General features: G+C 38.3%; 1 protein-coding gene across 1 annotated transcript in view; it reads right to left on the bottom strand.

Moving 5' to 3' along the window:
• Positions 1-8619, bottom strand: part of PIEZO2 (piezo type mechanosensitive ion channel component 2) — a 298221-nt gene extending 289602 nt beyond the window's left edge. Inside the window, exons 1-2 of the mRNA XM_033512210.1 lie at positions 8459-8619; positions 755-953 (exon numbers count right to left, since the gene is read on the bottom strand). The gene's annotated coding sequence lies outside the window, so the exon portion shown is untranslated. The remainder of the gene's footprint in view (positions 1-754; positions 954-8458) is intronic.
• Positions 8620-26657: the final 18038 nt, after the last annotated feature.

Raw genomic sequence — 26657 nt, 5'->3', positions numbered from 1 at the left:
GAAAAGATTGTGCAAAGTCTAAAAGGATTGTTCAATAAACAAGGAACCACGAATTTTCCCCTGCATGTTCAGGGTCCAAACATGAGCAGACTGTCAAATAACAAACAGGCATGACACATAATTAAAACTGTCTAGTGAAAGAGCAGAGCTTGTCAAGAGTATTTTTCAATCTGAAAAAACCACAAGTAATAAATCTCTTACTCATCACTGAAAAAGAATTAACCATTTAGAGTATCTGTTTAATACATTTACATTTCAAGCATATTTTAAAGAAATTTTTTAAACAAGTGGGAACAATGCCATGAAACACAATTATTCCTGGTCATGCTCTGTAATCAGGATCATTGGTTTGACTATGGATAATTGCAACGCGATCATAAAGTGTGTGATGAAATTAAGTGGTTCCAAGACAATCCTGCCCAGATTGTTGTAAACACAGAGCTATGCAGCAGATCTAAGCTAGCTGGAATTAAAACATGAAACATTCATCTGGACTCCTTTGGAAATGGCTGTCAGCGATGCTCAGCTGTGGTGGGGATATGATTAGTAGCTGGCAGAGAGCTGGGCCTTTGCATCACAGAAGCACCGTCGCAATTTACACTTCTGCTGGCGGCAACAGTGCAGAGCAAAGAGGAATGAGGCTGAGCAGATCCCAAAGCATGCTGGACCAAAACCAGAATTCTCTGTGGAGCAGTATAGCAGTAAAATAATAGATTTATTACCCAAGTGTAAGAGCAGACATCACTTCACACACCTGTGGTTCAGCCAGAGCTCCTTCCTCCAGCTGAGCCTACGCAATCAAGGAAACCACGAACTCCTGCAGGTCCCGAGCTCAGATCCAGTTTAGGCTGACTGTGACTGAAATGCATCATTCTTGAAAGCTGGGCAGTGGGCAGACATGTCCCAAAAACAGTCTTCTTCACTCATGTGGGATTCATGGGCAGGAGCACTCCCTTCAAATGAGACAATGAAATGCTTTTAGTCTGATGGTTCTTTTCAGTTTCCCCACATCTTCCACCTCATCCCTCCCTGCCCTTCTGCAGGGCCTGCTATTGCAACACCTGCTCTTCTGCAAGGGCTGGAGAAGTACAACCTGTCCTTTTGCTTCCCTTTAAATGGATACTGAAAAAATCCTCATAAAATCTCTGTGTGTTGTTACCACACCTTAGGCTTAGATCAGCCTTAGGAGGATCTGAAATTTAAGGAAGCAGATGGGAGTTTCAGGTTAGAAAGGGAAGTGGCTCCAGCAAGGTTCTGCTAGGAAAACTGCTGGCTTGCCTTAACTTGATCACCTGATGGGTGAGCAGACACATAGTCCTTCACCTCTCCCCTTTTCTCATTTTTCCTGTCCCTCTGGGATAAACTCCTTGAGAGAAGCCCTTAGCAACTAAAGATAAACTTGGCCGGGAGGAGATGGACAAAATGAGGAAGAGAAGGGAAGGAAATGATTTTATGTTCACACACACGTGTATGTTTCATCCCTGTCTTGGGTAGGAAAAAGGGAGTCGAGGAGAGGAAGTCAGCTGATGAATGCCTCTAGGCAAAAGAGAGAATTACCTGGCAGGGTTGCTCCATACAGCAGTGTACATTTAAAAATAATTTTTAAAACTAACTGGTTTGGATAGAGATATCTGTCCCCAGAGCAACCAACAATGGAAAACCAAGCAACAATAATTTTCCATTTCAATGATCAGTGCTATAATTAGATAATAATGCTAGAAATTTAGTCCACTCTGAGGTGAAACAGGAAAGTCATACATGCTGCCTGACAGCTAAAGTAAAAAAAAAAATCCCTGTTAATTCATTTACAGGGACTGTTTCTGCGGTCAGACAGATATTTCTTTAGTAGCGAAAATTCAGCAGCTCAAAATAATTACTGCTGAAGTAAGGAGAGAGCTTCATGCTGACACCAAGGATCAGACACCCTGCACACATCATTTGTGACCTGGACAACAGGCATGGACTGGAAACTCTCCTCTAAGCCAAGGAGTCAAATCTGGCAAAGGACAAGCACATTGACCAGTGTGAGAAAACCTGTAATACTGCTGCTTGTAACACCTCTGTTTCATGGCACAAGAGGACAAGTTTGTCTTAGGAAAACACTGCCTTCATTCTTAAGAGGAAGAACACCACTGGAAAAAGCATACAAAACTTACAGAGCACATGACTGGAGTCACAGGATGGAATCCTAATTAATATTTTTTTTCAGAAAAAGCTCAATTATAATTATTCATTCAGATACCAGTTTGATTCAGCATTGTATTAGAGACTAGAATATACTAATTAAAAATCCTCCAAATAATTTAAATATCATTTTCTCTCTAAGATGAGAGGGAACCACTTCAAGTTATGCCAGGGGAAGTTTGGATTGCATATTAGGACAAATTTCTTCACTGAAAGGGTTGTAAAGCACTGGAACAAGCTGCCCGAGGAAGTGATTGAGTCACCATCCCTCAAGGTATTTCAATAATGTGTAGATGTGGCACTTAAGGACGTGGCTAATGATGGACTTGGCAGTGCTGGGTTGGTCATTGGACTCAGTGATTCAGAGATCTTTTTCAACCTAAATGATTCTGTGATTCTGTGATTGAGCATGTTCTTATGGTCTGGGCTACAAACTGAGATTTGGATTTATATGCAGGCATGTGAACATGGAAAATATTTCAGATCACTCATAAGCATTGCCAAACCTGCTTCATTAAGTAAATCTAAAACAAACAAATAAACAAACAAACTCCACCAAAAACAAAAACACCAAATAGAATTATAGATGCAGACCTACTTTTTGGTAGATAGTGAGGTTTCTTTCACTGCTTCTGAGTCTTTTGGGTTGTTATCCAGAGATATAAAATTTTCCATTTGCATTATAGAGAGAGAATACAAATAAAAAGTTTTGGAATTCATTCTGGGAATAGATCCTTTCAGCTACATATTGAAGAGTTGTATCTACCCTGGTAGTTCTATTATGTTTTCCCATTAATTCCATATTTTTCTTTTCTAGTTTTATTTCTGCACTTAAAATTAATAAAATCAATCTGCAAATAAGACAATAGTAACTGAACACAGTTTTTAATCTTCCCAGAAAAAAAAGGAAATGCGTATTTTAATATGGCAAGTGGATTCAATTTCTGAGTAGGTTTATTATTCACAATAGGGTCAAGTCAATCTCCAAAGAAACACAAGGAGCTCCACAGGATCAGATTCAAATGCTGATATGCAGCCGTATGACATTGTGGGATTCATAAACCAATTTCTTGGTTTTGATTTTTTTTTTATTCTACAGAGAGGTGTACTGAAATTCAGGTAATTCATGTGTGACAGATCCATGAGGCACCCATCTGCAAGTGGCACAAAACAGGCAAAACAAGCACAAGCTGTTGCATCAGTTCTACTCCTACAAGGCTCGAGAAGGTGGCTCCTAGCCCTCACACACAGAGCACCAGTAGCAAAGTTAAAGGATCTCCACCACTGCTCTTTCTCAAGTGATTCTGCTGCTACACAAATTTCTACTCTCATGGTGACCTGTTTGATAGCTGAAGTGGACCCATGTAAAGATGAGGTCTGTGATATGTTTTACATACATGGATATTTTCACCGCTCAACGTGGGAGCCCAGTCTTCCAATAAAGTTAACAGAGAGCTGCAGGCACCTCCAGAGGGCAATCCAGAGCTCCTGTTTTGAGAGTGCTGGATTTTTCTCTGAAGGTACTCATCTCTCCCTCCTTAGCAAGACTGGAGGGCTGGTAGAGAGCCCATTTCTGCTTTACCTGCCTGTTACAAGCCCTTATGGGCAGTAGGGACAGAAGGGATGCCAGAACTGCCCGGCTGCTATGCACAGTAGCATCCTTTGCTACTCATGAGTTCATGAGTCTACAGCCCAAGAGATACCTGACATTGAGCTGAATAATCAAGCCCTTTGCATCCTTACCTCTCCTGGGTCAACTCAGCTCAGCAGGAAAGAGAAACTAGCAGGGTAAGGGATTGGCATAGGGATGGACACAGAGTTGTGGTCAATGGCTCTATGTCCAGGTGGAGATAGGTGACAAGTGGTGTCCCTCAGGGCACCTGTCCTGGGACAGGTGCTCCTCAATATATTCATCAGTGACACAGACAGTGGGATTAAGTGCACCCTCAGCAGGTTTGCAGATGCCACCAAGCAAAGTGGTGCAGTTAGCACAACTGCCCAGAAGGACAGGGTAACATCCAGGAGGACCAAATTTGTGAAGTGGGCCTACAAGAATCTCATTAAGTACAACAAGTCCAAGTGCAAGGTCCTGCATTTGGGCAGGGGAAAATCCAAAACATGAGCACAGACTGGGAGAGGAACTCATTGAGAGTAGCCCTGGTGAGAAGGACTTGGGGATTCTTGTGGATGGAAAGCTGGACATGGCCCATGATGTGCACTCACAGCCCAGAGCTGGGCTGCTTCAAAAGTAACATGGGCAGAGGGTTGAGGGAGATGATTCTGTGATTCTGTCCTGTACTCCCCTCTGGTGAGACCCCACCTCGACTGCTGTGTCCAGCTCCAGGATCCCCTGTACATGAATGGCGTGGATTTGTTTTGGATCCAGGAGAGGGTCATGAAGAGGATCAGAGGGATGGAGCACCTCTCCTATGCAGACAGGCTGAAAGAAGCAGAGTTGTTCAGCCTGGAGAAGAAAAGGCTCTGAGAAGACCTCATTATGACCTTCCAGTACCTTTAGGAGGCTTGTCAAAAAGGAGGGAGAGGGAGTGTTTTATTACAGGCAAATAGTGACAGGACAAGGAACAATGGTTTTAAATTAAAGGAGGGTACGTTTAGATTAGATGTTAGGAATAAATACTTTACTCAGAGAGTAACAGGCAGTGGAATAGGTTGCCCAGGGAAGTTGTGGATGTCTGATCCCCGGAAGTGTTCAAGGCCAGGTTGGACAAAGCCCTGAGAAGCCTGATCTAGTGAGTGGTATCCCTGCCCATGGTAGGGGGGGGTTGGAACTTGACCATCTTAAAGGACCCTTCCAATCCAGGCCATTCTATGATTGTATGATAAAGATGAAACAGTAGAGGGCAACAGATTTTGATCAGCCCACAGCTACAAACACAGTCTAGTTTAGATATTAAGGGAATTCTTGAATTTTGAGCAAACTGTCTTATAATGAAAAATTAAGTGGCATAACATTATCCAAGTGTGTATTTCACCAGGGCAACCATGAAGTTGACTTCTGCATGGACTTTTCGAAAATTGCAAATGGTCAACATCCCACTAGTGAATCTCATCATGTAACTTGCATTCTTCTCACTTCTTCTGCATGTTCAGGAAATCCTGAACAGTTATGAAATGCACAATGACATTTTAAATATCAGTAGCAATATTCTGGTTTTTTTGTACAGGTTTCCTCCAAAAGAGTGGCAAAAGAAATCTAAAAAAACAAGACTTCTCTTTACCGTAAAACAAAGCCTAGAAATACAAAGACATATTTTTGTATATAATATATAAAGATATATCTTTAAAAAAATACATTTTTCTACTGTCATTATATGATGTATTTTTATTTGGATACAGAGGATAGTAGTTGAGTATAATGCTAAACTTTATATTATATCACCTTATCTAAGATGATAAAAGCATGTTGGCTTTTGTAGTTAAGAGACACAAAAGAGTAACCCAGACTACCACTGTCACTACCTCCCTTGGATATCAAAGCACAGATAACCAGGTACGGTTAAGACGAGACTGGAAGTAGACTTTGGCCTAGACCTGGCACTGGTGCCTCCAGAACTACAGGGAAGTACCTGACTCAAACATTCTGAGCACAGATTGAGAATGAGGTGCTTCAAATGTCATGGAAATTGGAGGCAGAGCTGAGCTTTATCATTTTAGGGACAAGAGAGGGAAATCCCCTCTCTGAACTTCCCTTGACTCCTCCTGTCCCTTGCGTTTAAAAGTATACCTGGGAAGGGAAAAATCTTTCCTCTTCTTCCATGTCTTCTATCTATTTTTAAAACATCCACAGTGTAATAAATAGTAATAACTTTACAGTGGTTGGCTTCCAGGCTGTTTTTCTCTCACTATTTCCCAAACCCATACCAAAGTGACTTCTGCTTATTTGCGAGCAGTGCACACAACTAAAACCAGCAGAGGAGGATAGGAACTCTTTGGCTGCGATCAAATATTTTATTAAACATATGATGTATGTCTATTTTCAGATGAAAACAGACTAGATGAGAGAAATGACCTTCAGTTTCTCATTAGAAAAATGTTTTTCCTTATTCTCTCCTCTCTTTGCTTTGTTTTGAAGCTACATTCTTGCAAGAAAAGCTTATGGAAAGACAGTAATCGAATGGTTTGTACAATTATTAAACCACTGTTGTGGGGGAAGTGACAGTTCTCTTACTCAAAAATGTATGTGTAAAGTAGTCTAAAAATAGGAAGTGAAGCCCCCATGACCCATGATTGTTTTATACTTTCCCTGCATACAGGCTGGAGTATTTAGTAAAACACGAGTTTGTAAGTTAATGCAGAGCATTTTGGTGCCAGCATTGACTCTTACCTGAGGTTAAGAAAGGCACAAGCAGCACCCTCAAGGCTCAGAACCAATTTTTAGAAGCAAATTGTTGTCAAATTAACAAGGTGGAGCAGAAATAGTTAAGTCCTTTTGAGACTCTGTAAATATGTGTCACCTTGAAGACACCCCATAGCTAGTAGGGATACACACCATCCATGACCTCTGCAGTCACACAGCCTATTCAAAAGGAGAGGACAGGGTTTACACCATTTTGCCCTTCTCTCCTCTTCCTGTTTTTCTCATGCTCCCAGTCACAGATCTCCAACCCAAAATGCAGGTGCCAACCATTAAGACATGTGGGTAGCATATTTGAAGGGGTGGTGTCTTTGTTATAAAGTTCAAATCCTAAGCAAATACCTCAGTGCAGCTATGTCTCTCCTGGATGAGCTGCTGGGATAAGACTTTTTCAAAAGCTGCTAATTTGGTGTGCTGGCTTTGGCTGGGGTAGAGCTAATTTTCTTCACAGTAGCTGGTATAGGGCCATGTTTTGGATTTGTGAGGAAAACAGTGTTGGTCATTCAGGGATGTTTTAGTTATTGGTGAGCAGGGCTTACACAGAGTCAAAGTCTTCACTGCCTCTCACACCACTCCACCAGCAAGAAGGCTGAGGGTGCATGAGAAGCTGGGACAGGACACATCCAGAACAACTGACCCCAACTGGCCACAGGGACATTCCATACCATATGGCATCATGCTCAGTATATAGAGCTGGGGGAAGAAGAAGGAAGAGGTGTTTGTCTTCCCGAGTTACTGTTAAGTGTGATGGAGCCCTGCTGTCCTGGAGAAGGCTGAACTGGATAAGGTCTGCCCATCGGATGTGGTGACTGAATTCCTTGTTTTCCTTTGCTTGCATGCACAGCTTTTGCTTTACATTTAAACTGTCTTTACCCCAACCCACGGGTTTTCTCACTTTCACCCTTCCAATTCTTTCATACATCCCACTGAGAGAGAGTAAGTGGGCATCAAGATGGTACTTCATTGCCAGCTGGGGTTAAACCATAGCACATAATCAGCAGTCACACTGGAAAGGCCATGCTCAGAGTAGAGCTTCTGGATCCAGTGTTACAGGAAGAGTTACATTTATATTGTTGATGCACTTGTATTCAGAGACCCTCTAGTCAAGATCACAAGACAGAAATGGTTTAGCCTTGACATCATTGGCAATTCTAAAATTGAAAAGGGTTTGTTGTTTTTCTCTCTCCCTTAGAGAATTATGCTCAATATTTTCAAGGAACTGTCATTTCCTGTAAAATAATGTTTATGGTGGCAAGCTCTCAGTCTTTCTGGTAATTTATTACCAGAACATTATTATTTATTGTAGCTGTTCTTTGTTCTCTGGGGTTTTTTTCTGGCTTTCAGCAGGATTGCCCCATGCCTTTCCAAACTGTGGAGATTTTACAGTGGAGCAGCTCAGAGTCGTTTCAATCTATTTAAAAGTATGCTGAAAATGCCATCAAACTTTGGTGCCCACTTGAAGGAGACTGTAAAATGAACATCAAAGGAAAAGGATGTCCATGTGTGCATTTTCTCCTCCAAAAGCACTGGGTAACTCCATGAAACAGCCATATTTGTTTAAGTCAACACAACCTGGGAAACCACGCTAGCGCCTTTCAGTTTGCTGCTTTTCCTTAGATGTTCCAGTAGACTCCATATCTTGATCACCATTAGGTCCATATGGATGGGTGGTGTTCAACCATACACATTCACCATGAAAAATAATATAAGGAGGCTGCTGAAGACCTTACATGACATAATAGATTCCTATTATAATAGCTAGGTTATTCAGTTCCACCTCTACCTCATCGTTGGATAAATCTGCTGTCCTGTTGTACACAAAAGGCAATTACAGAGTATCAGAATTTAGATCTAGATGAAGACTAGATCTAACTTCAGACTTTTCTTGAAGGAACTTACCTTGGTATGCTGCACAGTTAGTCCTGAACAGAAATCAATCACAAGTATGCTTCTGACAATAGGAAGCTGCCTCAGCATTTTCAAATCTTCTAGGCTGCAAAAGCGAAGTTATTTGCACCCATTTACAGTCCTTGTAAGCAACACACCTTCCATTGGCTGCAGAAAACTAAGAATTGCTTAGTGGCAAAAAGTGCAATTGGCAGTGCAGTTTGTGGTCACTAAAAGGAAATCCTGTGACAACAATGACTTCAGGGAACAGGTTGTGGCTCAAAGATATGAAAGGAAAGAAACGAAAGGCTCAAGTTCTGTACCTTCCCTGGGAGACAAAATGTCCACCAAAAGCATCCTGTGACTAGTGACCTACTGGGGCTGAGACTCAAAGTGCATTGGGTCATGAAAGGTGCTGACAGCATCTCCCCAGAATGTGGAGTTAGAAGGAATATAGGCATAATATTCTGCTAAGTTTTTACTAGAAAACATGGAGACAGCAGGCAGTGTTCTCCCACTTCCCCTCTGCTCTGTCTCACAGACACTTCCTTTGTCTGTACCAGCTGGGTTATTAACAGAATATTGTTTTTCATTCCACTTCTTCTCCCTTTGGGCTTTCTATACTTATGGTCACAGAGAAAAAGGTAAATAAGCCTTTTTAATTACATAGTCTGTCACAATTTTTCCACACTCACCCAATCTATTAATTTTTTTGTACTTTAAATTTTGTTTTAACCCCCTTCCCCTACACTTGGCCTTTTTAAGTTTGTGTCTGAATGTACCAATAGAAAAAAGCACAACCATTTCCCTGCAGAAATCCAAAAGGAGTTCTTTCACGTCTCATTTTATGGCAACATCAATTTTTCCCTTTGTGCAGAAAAACTAATGCTTCTATAGAGCTGAGAAATGGTCCAAAAGGGAAGATACTTACAATTACCTTCCAACTGTGCAAAATATTGCAGTTGTCACATCAGAGAACCAAATGCTTGGGTTTCTTGTCAGATGACTTTCACAGATATATAAGAATATATTTCTTACTTTCCAAATGGACTTAAACTGTAACTAAGTTTAAAGAGTTGGTACTCCACAGACCAAACTCTGACTACAAAGGGAAAATACTATTGGGTATATTAGCTTCCAGACTAGCATTACTTTAGCTTCTTGTCCTAAGTCGAATTGGTGCTGCAATGTGTACTGCTCTATGACTCTAGAAAATCAACTATTCTTAGCTTTAAGGCATCTTAAGCACAGGGCATGGAGTCAACTGACATAAAAGACCATTTCTCTGCTAAATATGAAAAGAATCCCTTATTTGTAAGCACAGTGGTTCTGATATAAGATCAAATAGTAGCTCATTTCAAAATGTATATGCAAGCATACTTTCATTCATACCACCACTTTCTCTGCTTACCATTCCCTAAAACTACTGACCCTATTCTGCCAGACACTCATCCCTAGCTCTTGCACCATTATCCATGGAGACCCAGGACTCTGGTTTCCCTCTTCATGTACAAAGAAAATCCTGTGCTACTACACTTGAAAATTCACTTTACTTAACCCTTTCCCATGAAAACAGAGCAAGTAGCAAAGACAAATAATTACCAAACGGAGACAGTCAGCTGCTTACTGTCATCACATGGACAACCTGGATGCTGAGAGAAGAATAATGTTTTGTGCACTAGCAAAGTCTTGGAGAATGAGAAATAAAACATATTTTTCTACAGTGTGGAAGAATAGCTTTTTTCCTTTCAAAAATAATTAACAACCTTCTTGTAAAACTCTAGGAATATGTGTATTCTATTGAAATATATATTTCTACTGTATCTATACATATAAATTGTCTGAGAAAGTGATAACCTCTCCAGAGATTTTTGAATTCATGTTATGAAATGAGAGCTTACTGCTGCCAGCAGTAAGCAGGCCAACTATATTATGACTGCAATTCAGAGTCAGTCTATTTCATGTTCCATTCCTCCCTCCATCCCTTTCTCCAGAAGAGGTAGTTCAGGTACAGAGACAAGTTCAGGTTCCCTGCTGCAGAAGCTCGCTTTCAAAGTCCCACTCTTAGACAGACCCTTCTCCTACCTTCCTACTAGCACTCGTTCCTGTATCCAACAAAATGCTGCTTTTGGATAAAAGAAATGGAGGCTGAAAGTACCATCCTCTACACTCCCTCCTTCCTCTGTGTGCCTGTCCCTGCTCCCCACAAGCCTCAGAGAGGGAGGAAAGAAGCAGGTCTAGGAGCAGCAATGCCTTCTAGTAAGGATTTGTGGGACTGATTTAGTTCCCCTGCCTAGAGATGTCTGGAAGAGTTGTCTCACCATGAGTTTGAATCCTGTTTCAGCCTGTTATGAACGAGTGGTTTCTACATGACCTTCCTTCTGTCCCACTCCAGCCTGGAGTAAGCAGTCTGTGGGGGTGTGGATCTCTGTTCTCAGCCTGGCCTTAGCCCTGCTGCCCCTTTCAAAGCCTTTGCAGAAAGGAGTTGAGACAGATATTCAAAGTCTGTGTCCCCTGGTACTCAAAAGCCTGCATTGGACAAGAAAAAAGATTGGTGAGATCTTTTATCAAGAGGTAAAAGATCACTTTATTCAAGTCAAAAATAACTAATTAGACACAGATTTAACAAAATGTACAGCAGAAATGTGCACTTGATTTCCCTGACATGATGTAGAGGCCTTCATTGTACTGCTGCTTATGTTACCATCCTTAATCGCAGTGTCTGTGCTTCCATAAGACTTGGTGGAGTGGCTGGAGGGGACCAGACAGAAGTGATGGGGAACCTGAGCACTCACTGCATTCTTTGCCAGAAGCTGTTACACAGCACCTATGGTCTCATCTGCAAGGGGGCCTTCTGGAATTGACAGTAACAGAGCAGAAACCAGCATAGGTGTGGCAGCAAGAAGCGGGGCCACAGTTGCCAATAAAACATAACTAATTCCCAGATATTGCCTCAAATATCATGCAGGTAACACCAGTCATCCTAGTTCAGAGACAAACCTGAAACATCTCACAGAGTTGAAATTGTGTGAGTTTCTCACCAAGAAATCTTTTCAAGGTGAAAAACACACCCCTCTTCTTTAAGCCTCCCTGACTTCTCCAAGGCATTAGGTGCCATAACCATCATGGGCAAGCAGCACTCCTGTCATCGAAAACATTATTAACTAGGTTATTGTTGTGCCTATTGGAGCAGACTGTAAAAGACTCACTGAATTTTTGGCTTGAGATCCAGACTTTTGGTGGAGGAGGAGAATGGCATTGAATAAAAATATCTTGGAAATGAACTGGCTAGAAAAGGATAACCTTGTGGGAGGCAGGGAGTAGCTCATGCTCAGTGCTTGATTTCCCCCCTCTGCTGAATGCTTTGACTGCACAGTCTGCCTGGTCAGGAATGAAATGCCTTCTCTGTCAGGCAGTTTGAGGGACATCCAACTCATAGTCTGGCATTTCCAGGGCAAGAAGGCTGCAAGAGACCTTCTGCTACTTGAGTCCAATTTTAGAACAGAGGCACTGCTCCCCATCAGCATCACCAGGACGCCTTCGAATTGTCAATAGACAGGGTGATAAAACAGACTAACGCCTTGCTCCACTGACACACATGAATTTCCATGGTAAGAAAAAGATCCTAATTTGAGAAATATTGATAATTAAGAATCAGCTCATTTGTGCTGAACCATCACCTGAAAGCAGATTTTAAAAGTAATCAGGCATATTTTGGACTCAGCTGTCATAATTTGTAATATGCAAAAAACTTCTGCACACAAAGCAACAAAGACTGTTACTCTTTTTGCGTTTTTTAATATACTCAAGTGAACAATATAACCCAAATAACAGGTAAAGTTTTAGAAAAAAAAAGCACCAAAAAAACTCAACAAAAACTACACCAAAAAAAGAAAAAAAAAAAAAGAGGAAAGGAAGCTGGCCTCATGTCTTATTTTATCTGGATCTTTCCAGAGGAAATGCTATAAATTGCACTTGTTGTTATATAAGCATCCTATCAGCAACCATTGAAAAATTAAAGTCCTAAAGAGTGAAATGGGTTTACTGCATGCACTATTTTGCTGTGAGTATATATTATCAAATCCAATAGTGCTAAACCCTCAGGCTTAAGGTGAAAACCAGAAATGAGAAAGATGAGAGGAGGAAGAGGAGATAAAAATCCTAAAGTACCAAACTGAATTGAGTGTAAGCTGCCAGGCAGTACCCCTGACTGCCAGCTCCCAAAAAAATGCTAGCTCTTTGTGAAATTTAACAGGAAAGATATTCTTGCTCCTTAGAGATGCTGGATTAAGGAAGATGGGGAGTCTGACTGGCCTGTCAAGACTGGTAGCTAGAAAGGAGATAAAACTGAAATAGAAAGAGACAAGAAAAGGATATTCGTCTCTCCTTGGGGCTGTTCTGTGCAGTTTTTAGCCAGCCCTGAGCAAATAATTCTCAAAAACAGATCTTTTGTGATCTCCAGTGCCTGGTTCTCAGCAGTACTTCTAGAAAAAGATTCAGCAGATGCTTATGTTGGAGAATCTGTCTTTTTAATGTGCATGGAAATATCCAGGGTACATCCATCCAGGTATCCCATAGCACTACATGATTCTATGCAAATAGCTGCTAAATAGGGAAATCTGCCTTCACTAAGCTGCACAGGGGTATAAGAAAATAACATTTAAGTTCTGCATGATGCAGCTGCTGTAACAATTTGTGATCATATTTGGCTGTTCTCATGTCTTATCTTAAAAATTAGAAACTTTCCTGGATCTACTCTCAGGGTGCAGACAGCCTGACGTGATTGTGTCTAAGGAGCCGCAGGCTGGGAAAAATATGCACTCTTTCAACACACTGTAACAGCCTCCAGTTACCCCAGTTATCACAGTGAATCAATATGGATTAAGGACTGCCATCCCACTCAGCCTGTGCAGAAGCACACACTAACCACATCCTTGCAAGATAGCTTTGGTGCCATGTTGTTGAAGCTTATGTCGTGCTTAAAGCACTTTGCATCCTGAAATTCCCCAACTCCAGCTTCTCTTTTGAACTCACAAGTTGCAACTGGAACCAACAAAAAGCTCTATTAAACATTATCCTTACCTAATTGAATGTATTAGTTGTATATAGCAATTACCTTCTCCTTTTTACAGTATAGTAAAGCACTTATGGTATAATAAAATCTACCACACAGTGCTCAACAGCCCAGTGTGTTGAGCAGTTCAGTTTTTAGTGCTTCATTTACGTTAGGAATTGATTTTAATTGCCTGGCATAAATCACATAGTCCTACTGTAGAGACCCTTATTATTTCAAAGACAGGGCTGTTTTTAATCCTGTATATTCATGGGGAATAAGAGGGAAGCAGAAGGAAAAGAAAAATCACATTTCAGATTTATTCTGAATTCAAAAAAAAATTAAGAAATGCTCTTTACATGTCATGAGTCCAGTAGTAAAGAAAACTTTTTGTACATTACCACTAAACCTCAGGCACTGCAACTGTTTCATGAAGTAAACTTTGACAAGCTATGTGAGACTTACGAAGAGAATTTGCAGTAGAGATGAAAATTTATTTTGCTTACACAACTGTCTTTCACTCTCTTCCTAACATATCCAGAAATAATATCTCCATGTATTTTGCATGAATGTTTGGATTTACAATGCATGTGAGAGGGAAGAACTCTCTCATGAAGTTTGGATCCCATTTGTAGGTTTTCTGTTCCAACACGGTTGAGTCATTTACCTGTCTTAGTAATAACTTAAGTAAAACAAAAACTAAACCTAAAATTAAACAAAAAACATCCTGCATTAAAAAAAAATAGAGAGAGAGAGAAAAAAAAAAGAAAAATAGTTGAAAATGTCTATTTAAGAGTGAAATTAAAGTGGAAATGATCTGCACGTGATTTTGAGCCATCATCTAATTATTACATTGATGGTGATACCTTTTTTTGTCTACACTACACAACAGTTCCTGGAGACATACAAACATTGCAGGAATGAGATTTGCACCTCATATCTTTGAATACCTAGATCACAAATTCAGGTCTAATCAATACTGATTTACCTTTCTGTGCAAATATCAGCCCTGAACACCCAGTGTCTGTAGTATTAAAGCAAGTCCCCTTGGCATTGCAGAATTCTGATGTATCCATACCATCTGTATGAGGAAAAAGCAGCAGAGGAGCACTCAGATACAACAGAGAGGATTTCAATGTTAGAGTCAAAAGCAATATTTGTGGTAATAGAAAGAGATATCTTATGTTTGATTTAGTTACAATATTTTAAGTCTTCAAAGTTATACTTCAGGGCTCAAAGAGATTCTTTTTATGTAGAGAAGAAACATCATTAATTTAAAAAAAATCTGAATTTCCAAACTGAACTAAAAAATCATTTACCTCTAATTAACCCCATTAATATACCCCTTCTGAAAATGTTTAATTATTGCTTTCAGCATTTTTGAAGACCTTTTAAATTCATTATTGGATTATCGGCTGCATATTTATCAAATCTGGACAGGCTAGGTCATCTTTTGTGGAACCAATTTATACAAGAGCAAGTTAACCACCACATGCAAACTGGCTTTTAAAGTTCACAGTGCTGTTATAAAGGTCATGGTGATACTTAGTGAAAATTGAATTATGCAGAAGTCGATACAAAAAGACATATTGTCTTCCTTCAATAAGGAGCTTTAATGCTATGCCAGTTTACTTACCATCAAACTCTGCAAAGTCAGCAAGCTAATAAAGAATTTAGGATTTATGGGCCCTTTAATTCAGCATAGAAAAAATAGTTAGAAAGTGACAGACTAATAGGCCAATTATCTGAGGAATATTTTGTTTATTTGGCAGAAATTACAAGGAGATGCATAATAAAAATACCTTCAGTAACCAATTTACTCCAACATTAAAATAAACTCATTCACGACTACTGTGCTACAGAAAGTACCATTAAAATGTTCAAAGTTCTTTCCTGAAGCCAAACAAAAACTCTTAACTGAGGCAATATACAATATTAATATTGTTTTATGGTCAATTTATGTCTAGACACAAGCAATAAGAGGTGGAAGAATACTACAGAAATTACAGCTTTTATGCAGGAAACAGGAACAAAGCCCCAAAGGATTGTGTCCACATTTGTCTTACTCCAGATTTAGAAATTATTATTTTTTCCGTATTAGGTATGGGTCTAAAATATTAGCTGTTTTCTTTGCATGAATGAACTCTGGAGAGGGAATAGTCTGACAGTTTTTTATTAAAAAATACTTGAATAAAATTTTGCCCTTTTTTTTCAGCTGACATAACCTAATTGTACTGTGCTTCATACTGGCTAACAAATGGACTTCATGAAACTAACCACAAGTGTCCACAGACTCTGACTAATGACACAATGTAAAGGACCACAAACATCACATCCTTTAGAAGTTTAAATTCTGATGAAAATTAAAGAAATGAAAGCCAATGCGTTTCTAAAGCAATCAAAATAATGGTATTCCCATATTTTTTTGATTTCACAAGCCTTGGCATGAGACATGAAAGTTTAAGCCCTGTTTTTTTCATTTGGGGTACTTTATAAAGAGCATTTTTGCAATAATCATAGGAAGGCATTATAGTTACAGTATGAAATAAAATAATAAAATGCCAGTGTATAGCTCACATATAATTAATCCTATACATTATCTCCTCTGTGCATTGACTTTTCTAAAAATAAAATAGATAAGGAAGTAGTAACTGCACAATTTCCTTACTAGGTCATGGGAAAAATATTATTAGAGAACAACATTCTCAGGATTTTCTGAAATGACTACTGTCTCTAAATATCCTAATTTGGGTCATCACTATTTAAGCATAAGGATTTTTATTGTTAGAAAACAGGCTATTCCATTTCTAAAATCAAGTTTCTTTAAGATACAAGACACTGAACTTTGGGAAATTAAGACACACAAATCACTTTCAAAGTTCTTGGCTGGAATTTTAGTTTGAGTTGGGAAAAGAAAGAAAAAACTATGAACTAATTTCTGTGGCCACTGTGTAACCCTTGGACTTCTTTAGACCTAGCTTCTTCCCATGTACAAGCTTCCAGGAAACCAAGATATTTCTTATTAAAGAGTTACTTGTTTTCCTCCACAAACCTAAATTTTGGATCAGTTGCTGAGACATGATGGCCAGTTCTATCCTGTCCTATTGGTGCTCCTCGAACTGTCAGTCTCAAGAATAGTGATTGCTTAAAGGAAATATAAATCAAAATAACATACAAGCATAAAGAAAATGGTAATACTAAATTTGTCTGATTTTTACTGTGGAATTTTCCACTTACCAAAGAAAATTCCAGCAGACAGAGAGCTACACAGTGTCAGAGTTTTGTTTTTTCATTTGTGTTTAATGGAGAGGATTAAAGGAATTATTCTTGTGGTAGATTAATCAAACTAGCTTTTTATTGAAAAATAATTGTAGGTATAATGTACAGCAAATCAGACTGCTAAAGTGATCCCACACTAAAACAGTGGTTTGATAGCTTTCTCTCCTGCTTGTATGAGTTTTCAATGAAGTAATTTTTTTATGAGACAAGAGAGACACAGTTTAACTATTCTACAAGATGCTTCGTAGGTGGGACAAATCATCTATGGATTTTTATTTCTCACAATGGCAGCTTTCTTACTGTCCATAGATCGGAGAATCATGTCAAAAGGAATTTGTGGAGATCATCTAGTTCATCTCTCAGGATCAGGACTGGATCCTATATGGATCATCACCTGTTTAAGTCTTTTTACCTCAACCGATGAGTTTTCTCCCTTTTACCCTTACAATTCTCTCCCCCATCCCACCAGGGGAGAATAAGTGGGCATCTATGTAGGGCTTAGTTGTCAGATGGAGTTAAACAAGATATAAATTTATGGGCCAGCATGTAGGCAAAAAAATGAAAACAATTTTCTTTAGAACTCATAGAAATTCAGTGGAATGTGTTGGAAAAATTACTCAATTTATGCAGAACCCTCCTGCTGTAATACTATGAGTTGTGTATTGTGTCTTCAGTACAGCCACTGTCTTCCTTTTCCCTTAGCAAAATCTATGATTATGGTATTCAACAAACTTAGGAATGTGGTGATTCACAAATACAGGTAGATTATACTGACATAATCAGCTTCAGTGCACCAAAACTTTGAATAAACACACTCTTTGGTAAGTTCCAGCACTGTAAAGGGCCCTCTACATAGCACAGAAGGAATGTAGGTGCTTTTATGTTGAATGACTGAAAGAAATGCAATTGGGAAGCAAAGGACTTAGAAGGTAGAAATAAAGAGATAAATCAATACCTCTCACCAGTGCATTTTTACCTGCAAACAGTTAGTGAAGAACCCATAGGTGGATGGCTTACAGAAATAAACTTAAAACACAGAACTGTTCAATGAAATTAGTTCAAGTGTGTCACATGTGAGCTTTTTCAAGGACTGCAGTTGCTTTCACAAAATAAGTGTGCAACAATTAAAAAGCATCAGAAATGAGGAGAGGAAAAGAGAAAATGCCTTAAAGTAATAGTTTTAAAGGTTTTTTTTCTTTTGGTTTCAGACAGGTAGTTCTGCTTTTGTCTGGAGATAGGCAAGCTCTGCAAGTGTCTGCAAGTGTCTGCTGAGGGAGCACAGCCCTTGTCACCATGGGTGCTTTGGAGGCAGGGGAGCTGCGTGACTGCCGCTGAAACCAGAGCGGCCCTCAGCAACGCAACTACTGTCATGGCCAGAAACCAGGCAGGATCTTGGCAAGTTTCCCCATGCTGTTTCCTCACGCTACTCTGTCTTAAGTGCCTCATATGAAAGGGGTATTTTTTTACCAGGGAAAGGCCGACTCTTCCCATGTGCCTGATGAACTCCCAATTCCTTCGAAGAGGCTGTTGACACAGCTGCCAATTAACACCATTTGTGATGTACACAAATGACTACAGAGTCTTTGCACAGGCCAAACAGCACGTGGATTTTCATTCATTACTGTCATAGCTTGAATTTAAGGTGGTGACAGAGAACAGATGTGAGGGGTCCTTTAATCTTGAGCTTTTCCATCCAGTCCTGGAAGTATTTCCAGGGATTTTTCTGAGGGCTATAGACCCAGTTCATACTGCATAAAAAATGATCACAGGCACCAAAGGTCTGTGTTTTGACAGTGTCCAAGCAAAAGCCACTCTTTCCTGAGCACCTTGGACATAACCTTCATCTAAATCCAAATCCTGAGTTATTATTATTGTGCCATTGAAACAGAAGGAAACTGACAGTCTCCATATCTCTGCACTGATCAGCCCCCACTCAGGATGAGAGGAAGAAAATTACACAGAGACCTCAGGAGCCTTTGTTATTTTTGTGCAAGTCATCAAGAGGTAAAGGAAAATGAGATGGATCTTCCATCTTACTGAAATGTATATGGCAGTGGCAGGCAGGACTAGTTTCCTCCACTGTTCCCAGTTCAGAAGACCCAAATCCTTTTAGGATGCTGCTGTCACATCCCTAGCTGACCTGTGAGCACAGAACATTCACAGCCATGTTCTGGGGATGAACTTCCACAGCTGTAGCTATGCTTCAACATCAAATTTCCTCCCTCTATGGCTCAGTGTTACCATTAGTATGTCTCTGAATAGAGACATTAGTTTCCTCTTCTGTCTTCCCTTACATTGTGAATCCTCATATATCCATAAACACATAGTACAAGTTCCAGAATATTATATTTACTATATAATACTATAAACCATTTAAATTACATCTTACACTGGGAAAAACAATCCCACACTGACTAATTGCTCAGTTTCTTCATGTGTGGTATTCAGTAATTGCATGCACAAGGAGGTGGTGATCTGTTGTTTTTTCAAAAATCTAGTAAGGATGAATGCAAACAGATCACCTCCATTCCAAATAGTTGGACAGCAGATATCAATGCAAAACAGGAGAGACCTTGACCCACTGACTTCAGGAAGAACCGGGTGTCTACTACACCATTCCAAATCCATTTGCACTTCTGAACTCTGCAGCTGTTAATATCTCTCCTCAGCCATCTCGCTAAACTGCTTCTATGCACATCTGTATCTGACAGGCTCAATTCTCCCGAGTACTTGAGAAAACATACAAGATACACAGATACCATTAACAGGAATTTAGATGGTGAGGTCGATGTTTTCTTTCTTCATCAACATCAAGCATTTTCCTGGGAAAATAACATTTTCCTGCTGTTAGGACTCTACACACAGAAGCAGAAAACGGAAGTGGGTGAAAACTAGTAAAAGCATACAGGAATTAGACTGTACCATTCTGTGGGTCACTTTCCAGGGTCATCTCATATAGCTTCTGTTCACAAGAAAACTTCTGCAGTAAAACACCTGAAAAAAAATGTCACAGAAAAATCAGGTCTAATAGAGAGAAACAGCCCACAATTTAAATCTTTTTCACTCTATTAAAGTACATTAGGGTTATTTCTGATGTTTTCTGGCTGTTTTGAAGATGAGGCCACTCACATCAATGAATCTCTCCCTGATGCATTGATTTCATTTTACTTTGTCTCTTTATTGGCAAACAGGTTAAAACACATATTTACACATTAATTTCTAAGATCTTTGGCTCAGGCAAAATAATCTACATCTACAGAAAAATAAACAGCCAACAAATGGATTATAGAGCGGTTGCCAAAGGTTCAGACTCATTGCTGAATAATTTTTTCCTTTCAGTTTGGATACCAGCCCACAGTACTGAAAATTTACGTGGCAAGTATAACCAATGGCCTCCACTTTGTCTACTCTATTGTGAGCACAGCAATGAAAACAAGAAAATACTGTTAGGCAAAATCAGCTTTCCATCTCACTTAAAATCCATACATTGATTTTCATTAAATCAGATTGCATTTAAGTAGGGAGGGACCTCTGATTCAGCCCCCAGACCAAAACAAGGCCAGGCTCAAAGTCAGACCAGCTTTTCCAGTTCTCAGAGTCTCCAAGGATGGAAATTACTCCGTCTCAGTGCAGTTTGATTCAGTGTTTGATGACTCTCATTATTAAAAAATATAAAAAAAAATCCTAATAACTGTTTGGAATTTCTGTTTTGTCCATTGCTTCTTGTCCTTTCCCTGTGCACTTCCAAACAGAGTATGGTCTCAACTTCTTTATAACCAGACATTAGGTAACTGAAGTCAGCAATAAGATCCTCTCTTGGCCTTCTCCTTCTCAGACAGAAAAAATAATTCTTTCGGCAGCATTTCCTACATCAAATGCTCCAGCCCCATCCATCCTGGTGGCCCTCTGCTGAACTCATTCCAGTGACTTAATGACTTTTTGGTACTATCTATGCCTACTGTATCTTGGTACATTTCATAAACACCATAATCGAATGAGATGAAGTTTGAGTTTACATGTGTGGGTGAATCTGGTACTAACAACAAATGAATGATCAGTAGCAGACCAGTAACAGAAAGATATTTTGCAAACAAAAGCTCAGATGCCTTCTTTCCTACATGTGCCAGTGCACCATAGCACATCCAGTCTAGCATGTGCCTTGTGAAGAGCAGACATGTCTCATTCTTTGGCAATGTGTTACCTAAAGCGTGATAGCATGCAAGAAGTAAGCTCTGTAGCGTTAAGCTTAGGTAAAATTGTCACTTTATTATTAAATTATGGATTTCAACAAGCAGATGCCCTTCATTACATCATGTACCCCCAAAAATACGATGTCATAATGGGAAATACAGTAAAACCAACCCCCAGCAAGAAGCTAGAGATGGTGCTGCAGGGAGAAATATAGATGCATTTTGATTTTGCAGATGCCTATCTGTTATTGCCAAGTATGTAACATATGCCGAGAAATTAAAGACCAAATTAATTTGAAATTTGAAAGTCATTTGAAATTGTGTGTGAAACAGCTATTCCCTGATTGTGGAATGGCCTGCTAATACACCCCATCTAAATTCTATGCTTCATATTCCTCAGATAACACAACATATGCAGTGCTGCTAATAAAACATACACATAGTTTTCTAACATGATCTGGCAATAGTTAAGCATTGTTGTTTGAACAATGGGTCAGTGTTGAGGTGACTGCAGTTCAATTCTCTTTTGCCAGCTATGGTACAGCAGTGACTAAAGACAAAGCAATTCCTGTATATTAGGAACTTTGAGACCAGCTAGCAGAGCCAAATGGTGCAGTTAACACAAGTTAACATGCAAAAATAAAAACATTTTTCATTTTCTCATAGCTATGGATCAAATTTTGTCTTGAGGACTACACCAAATTTTTTAATTCACTTTTTAAGTCTATTTTGCAGTATTTTATTTTAGTGAAAGACGGAACACATCTATGCTGCATTCATTTTTATCTAATTAGGAAACTCATGTTATCTTCATTAGAAATCTCAGACCCCTAAAAAAATCTGAATTTTCATCAAAGTGCAGCAAAATACTGAAGATCTGTTTTCTTCTCTCTTTTGTGAACAAATTTCTCTTAAATTCAGGCACTAAATTACTGTTGATGGTTAAGTTCATGCTCTAAAGCCGTTGCAGATAGGTTCCTACCTGGTACACTGTACACAGACAGTGTCTTTACCATGGGTCCTGTATAAACTGTGACCCTGTGGTTAGAATGTCAACCACCCCTTCCATGCACTTATTATTTTAATGGATGCAATGATCACAGAACTTACCTCTGACATCACTCCATTACTTTTACAATTTAAACAAGTACAACAAGGGTAAAAAACCCAGCCTAACTCCTTCAGGCTTTTTATAAATGTCAGACTGGAAACTACGCTTAGAGAATGTTGTATTCACTTCATAAATTGTAAATAGATTTCATTATAAATTGATTAGAAGAGCAAAAATTAGAGTACCATTTAAATTGCATTTTCACAAGTATTCATTAAGAAATGCATGTGTTCTTGCATACTTCATAAAAATAATGATCTGACATTTTTTCTTCTTTTTCATTGGCTGAGGGTTCTCCAACAAACAGAACTATCTCCTGAAAAAAGAGAACCCCCTTTCTCACAACTTGCATTATTTTTAAAAAGAATCAATACATTAAAAGTGAGAAGAGTAGAATTTATTTCCTCAGCAAATTAAGAGATAGTATGACGAAGAGCACACTCCTCAAGTATCTACCTTCTCTTTTTGATGAAATTCCTGAAGGAGTGATGATAGTTTCTTCAGGTGTGTTTCATGAATATTTACCCAGAATGACACTTTTGAAGAATTTGATTCAAATTTCACAGGTCTCTGACTCAGAAAGTAAATTTCATGTCTTGATTGAATGCTGGCATCTGAAACAGAACAGCAAGGTGGAAAGGCAATCTTCACTCACTTGAATCTGCCATTCATATAAGAAAAACAGTATGTAAAAATAAAAAAAGAAAAATCATTGAGACAACTTTCTTATATTTTACAGTTATCTTACATATTATCTTTTTCAAAATGATTCTTCTATCTCAATAAAAGAACAAATATTTACAACTCTAGATTTCTAGAGTAAATTCTTTACATTAAAGAGAAAGATGTGTTTATTTTTGCTGTTATAATCTAAGAAGCAAAAAAATGCTGTACTTATAAATAATTATATGATAGTCACATTGCATGAGAATCCATATCTATCCCTGCTTCAAACTTAAACCTTAAAAGATCTCAATTTCAAACTCCACCTTCCTTAGTTTATCTCTGGTCTAGCAGCAATACATAGTCCATTTCCTTCATTTTTTACTGAAAATTATTTTGGAAATATAATATTATCTGCCAACTTAAAACCTTTTAAAAATTTTACAGAACCCAAAGTATTGCGGCAAAAGTCCAGAATATCAAAACTTCAAATAATAAAACAAGACAGATAAATAAGCTTTAATTACTGGAAAAAGAGAGCTTCATGCTATATATACAGTGCATAAAATTCTTACTGAAACGAGAAGAATTTTTTGCAATCACATCACAAATCCTTCACATAAGATGAAAATATATACACTTAATAGTTAGTCCTATGCCAAGTAAATATTCATGAAACCACATGAAGTACTAGCCGTTTCCCTAACTGCTTCTATATGGTAACAATCATAAATTTTTATAATTATGTCAAAATAACATCAAAACAGAAAGAACTTGAAAGACCTCCATTTCCAAAATGAAGATTCAGTGCTACTTTTCTTTTACTTCTTTAGTTAGACATACTACTAAGTATCTGTGATACCAGTAAGTATCATTGAATGCCAAGTTATTAAATTTCAAATGAAAAAGCCAACAAACATTTTACAGTGCCATTAATTCAAGAGTTAAAAAAATAGTCAAATTTGGATGTGTATTGATGTTGGATCAATATTAGACTTTAAATATAGACTAGATACAGAGCCCAATTCAATTAAATCATAGGCATCTCTATCTTATTCATCGAAGCTCAGGGTTTCTTCACAGCTGTTTCACTTCAGTTTATGAGGGAAAGAAGGGCCTATTCCTAACTATGCAGTAGTTCTGAATCCAAAATTTCCACATGCTTGGATCCAACATTTGGGTCCTGGCCCACTTTTGCAACATGTCAGAGCAAAGCCTTAAGACATCAAGTAAAAGTGGATTCTGGGATTAGCAGCAAAAAAGGCATTTTAAAATCTAATTGGAAATATTATTAATTATCCCCTCCGCACTACGCATATTATTTCAGCATGTGCCCCAGGCATGACCCACTTCCTGATAAAAACATTTTTAATAAGGAGTGGGCTACTGAAGAATCTGTGGGCATTTTGGTGATTCTGTTCTCTGTAACAGAAATACTGAACAAATTCTTTACATATAAACTGTTTCTAATATCTCATCTAGTTCAAAAATAATTTGGGAAAACTGCCAGGAATACATACCTTGGTTTTTAAAATTACAGTGGTTTTGGTAATGAATCTGCTTCCTTCACACCTGGAAGTGTTCAAGGCCAGGCTGGATGGGGCACTGAGCAACCTGATCTAGTGAGTGACATCCCTGCCTATGCCAGGAGGGCTGGAACTAGATGATCTTAAAGGTTCCTTCCAGCCCAAACCATTCTATGATTCTGTGACTCAAATCTCAGTAAGTGCTTTTGACTAACTTCTAGGACAAGTTGACAAAACGTATAAAATTTATTTATTCATGATTTATAACATGAACCTTCCCTGCTGGTATTTATTAATGGGTTATTTTATTTACTTTAAATTCAATTTTATGATTTAAGTATGACCTCATGCTACTAAAGTGAACATGAGAATATATTGTTGCAATATGACATAGCACTGTGACTCAGTCCAAGCCCAGCCTGTAGGACGATGCAATTGTGATGGCAGAGCAGCTCTAGTGGAAGTTTATTAAGAACTTTATTATGAAATTCTTTTTAAAAGACAGAGACATTTTAGGTCAGTCTGTTCTAAAAGTAATGTAACTATGAGCATTTCTCATTAGTGTTTGAGCTAGATGTGATGTTTCACTCAACTACTGACATTCCATGTGCTAAATCTTCTCTTTATTACTGTCAAATGTAAATGATCTGCAAGTGTGTCTGTAAAGCTGTGATCAAATCATAATTAAGAGTTGTCCTTGGGCCTAAGGAGCATTGCAGTCCTGCCATCTGGAATTTAATGCCATTGTATTTAACCATCTGTATGGCACCTTTTCACATCTAGTATCTTAAGATACACTGGGTAATTAATACTTACTGAATATTTCAGTATTTTCCAACTTTTGAAGTATATATGCAAGCTTTTTCAAAAGGACATATTACCTATTTTCTTATTCTTCTCAAAATAATGGCCTCGTGCTTTTCTGTACCCATATAATGAAGCCTTCTTGTTAAACATTTTACTCCAAGTAAAATAAACAGTTATCTCCCAGATAGTCTTTGAAATTTGTAAACTCAGTACAGTTTAACCAGTGATTTGAATTTCCTAAATTTTGCATATTTTACTGCAAATAAGAAGATAGTAAATGTAACTGCACTCTGGAGTATATGGGGTTGGAATTTTTTTTTTATATTTTATTGTCTACATCCATACAGAGGAGCTAATATAAAAATTGGAAATGTGACATAATGGAATTAAAGTGCAGTCAAGCTAAGTAATATTAGATATGTTTCTGTAAAGTGAAAAGCAAATTTAATTGAAATTAGCTCTTAACTGAAAAGTACAGGTCAGGTCCAAATAGTGACTAAAAATGAAAGTGAATTATGGTACCTCAGTGTCTGCTAGTGAGTGCAATGTGTTATAGTTAAAGTCATAGACTCCAGGCCTGCCAAAGGAAACCAAAATCCTGAAAGTTCCTGAGTGCATCCCAAGGGTATGCATGAGTATTTTTAAGGAGAAATAAATATCCATTCCAATGGGTGCATGTAAGTGTAACAGATCACGTCAGCATTTACAGAGTATCATAAACAACTACATTGTCAAATAGGAAACTTCTTTATGCAAGTCTCTGCTCCATATTGGTTTTTCTCTACAGAAATAAGAATAAACTAAAAGGATACCAGATATATTTTTATTACTAAAACTTATTTTGAAATTTAAAGCTCTCCAAAAGAAGTTTTAGTAAAATCATAACAAAATTCTCTATGTTAAGTGATGTCATCTTGATGTTTTCTGACTTTCTCAAACACCAGAATGTTCTTTGAACTGTACTGCAAGAGCTTAGAATGCTTTTCAGACAGAAGTACCACACAGAATTCACATGGAAAGCAATTTCTGCTTTACTTCACTGTTCTCTGCATGACCATTAACTGAAAACAAATTTTAAAAAAACATCTAATTTGTCTCAAAGGGGAATTATGGCATTTTAAGAGTACCAATAATTTCTTTAATCATTGCCCAAGGCTAACACTAATTTAAAAGTTAACTTCTTCCAAAAAGCTTATTCTTTCCTTACAAACTATTCTTCATCAGGAAAACTTCCAAGTATCAATGAAAAAAATATGTGTTTATTTACAGTGATCAAAACCTAGCATTATTTACCTTGGAGCACTTTTAGCAGAAGCAGCAAAAATCTTTTCCAGTCATTTTTTTTTTCTCCATTAACGAAAATATATTCTCTGTTTCATTTTTCCATCCCAAAGGCCATGTTTATATAAATGCACATCCTAGTGTGAAAATGAATGGATGGGAAAATAAATTAATTCACTGTCTGAGTAATTTAAGTCAGGTAGGAGAGGGTTTTTTTCCCCCTAATAGTTAGGAGATAAAGCTCATGTTGTGGCAGACAACCAATATGTCACAGGAGCCGCAGATTTTTAAAGTGCACAAA

This window comes from Parus major, chromosome 2, assembly GCF_001522545.3.
Source record: "Parus major isolate Abel chromosome 2, Parus_major1.1, whole genome shotgun sequence".
In the NCBI taxonomy this organism is placed as follows: Eukaryota; Metazoa; Chordata; class Aves; order Passeriformes; family Paridae; genus Parus; species Parus major.
The sequence above is the reverse complement of the archived record's forward strand: the minus strand, read 5'-3'. Positions and strand labels throughout refer to the sequence as shown.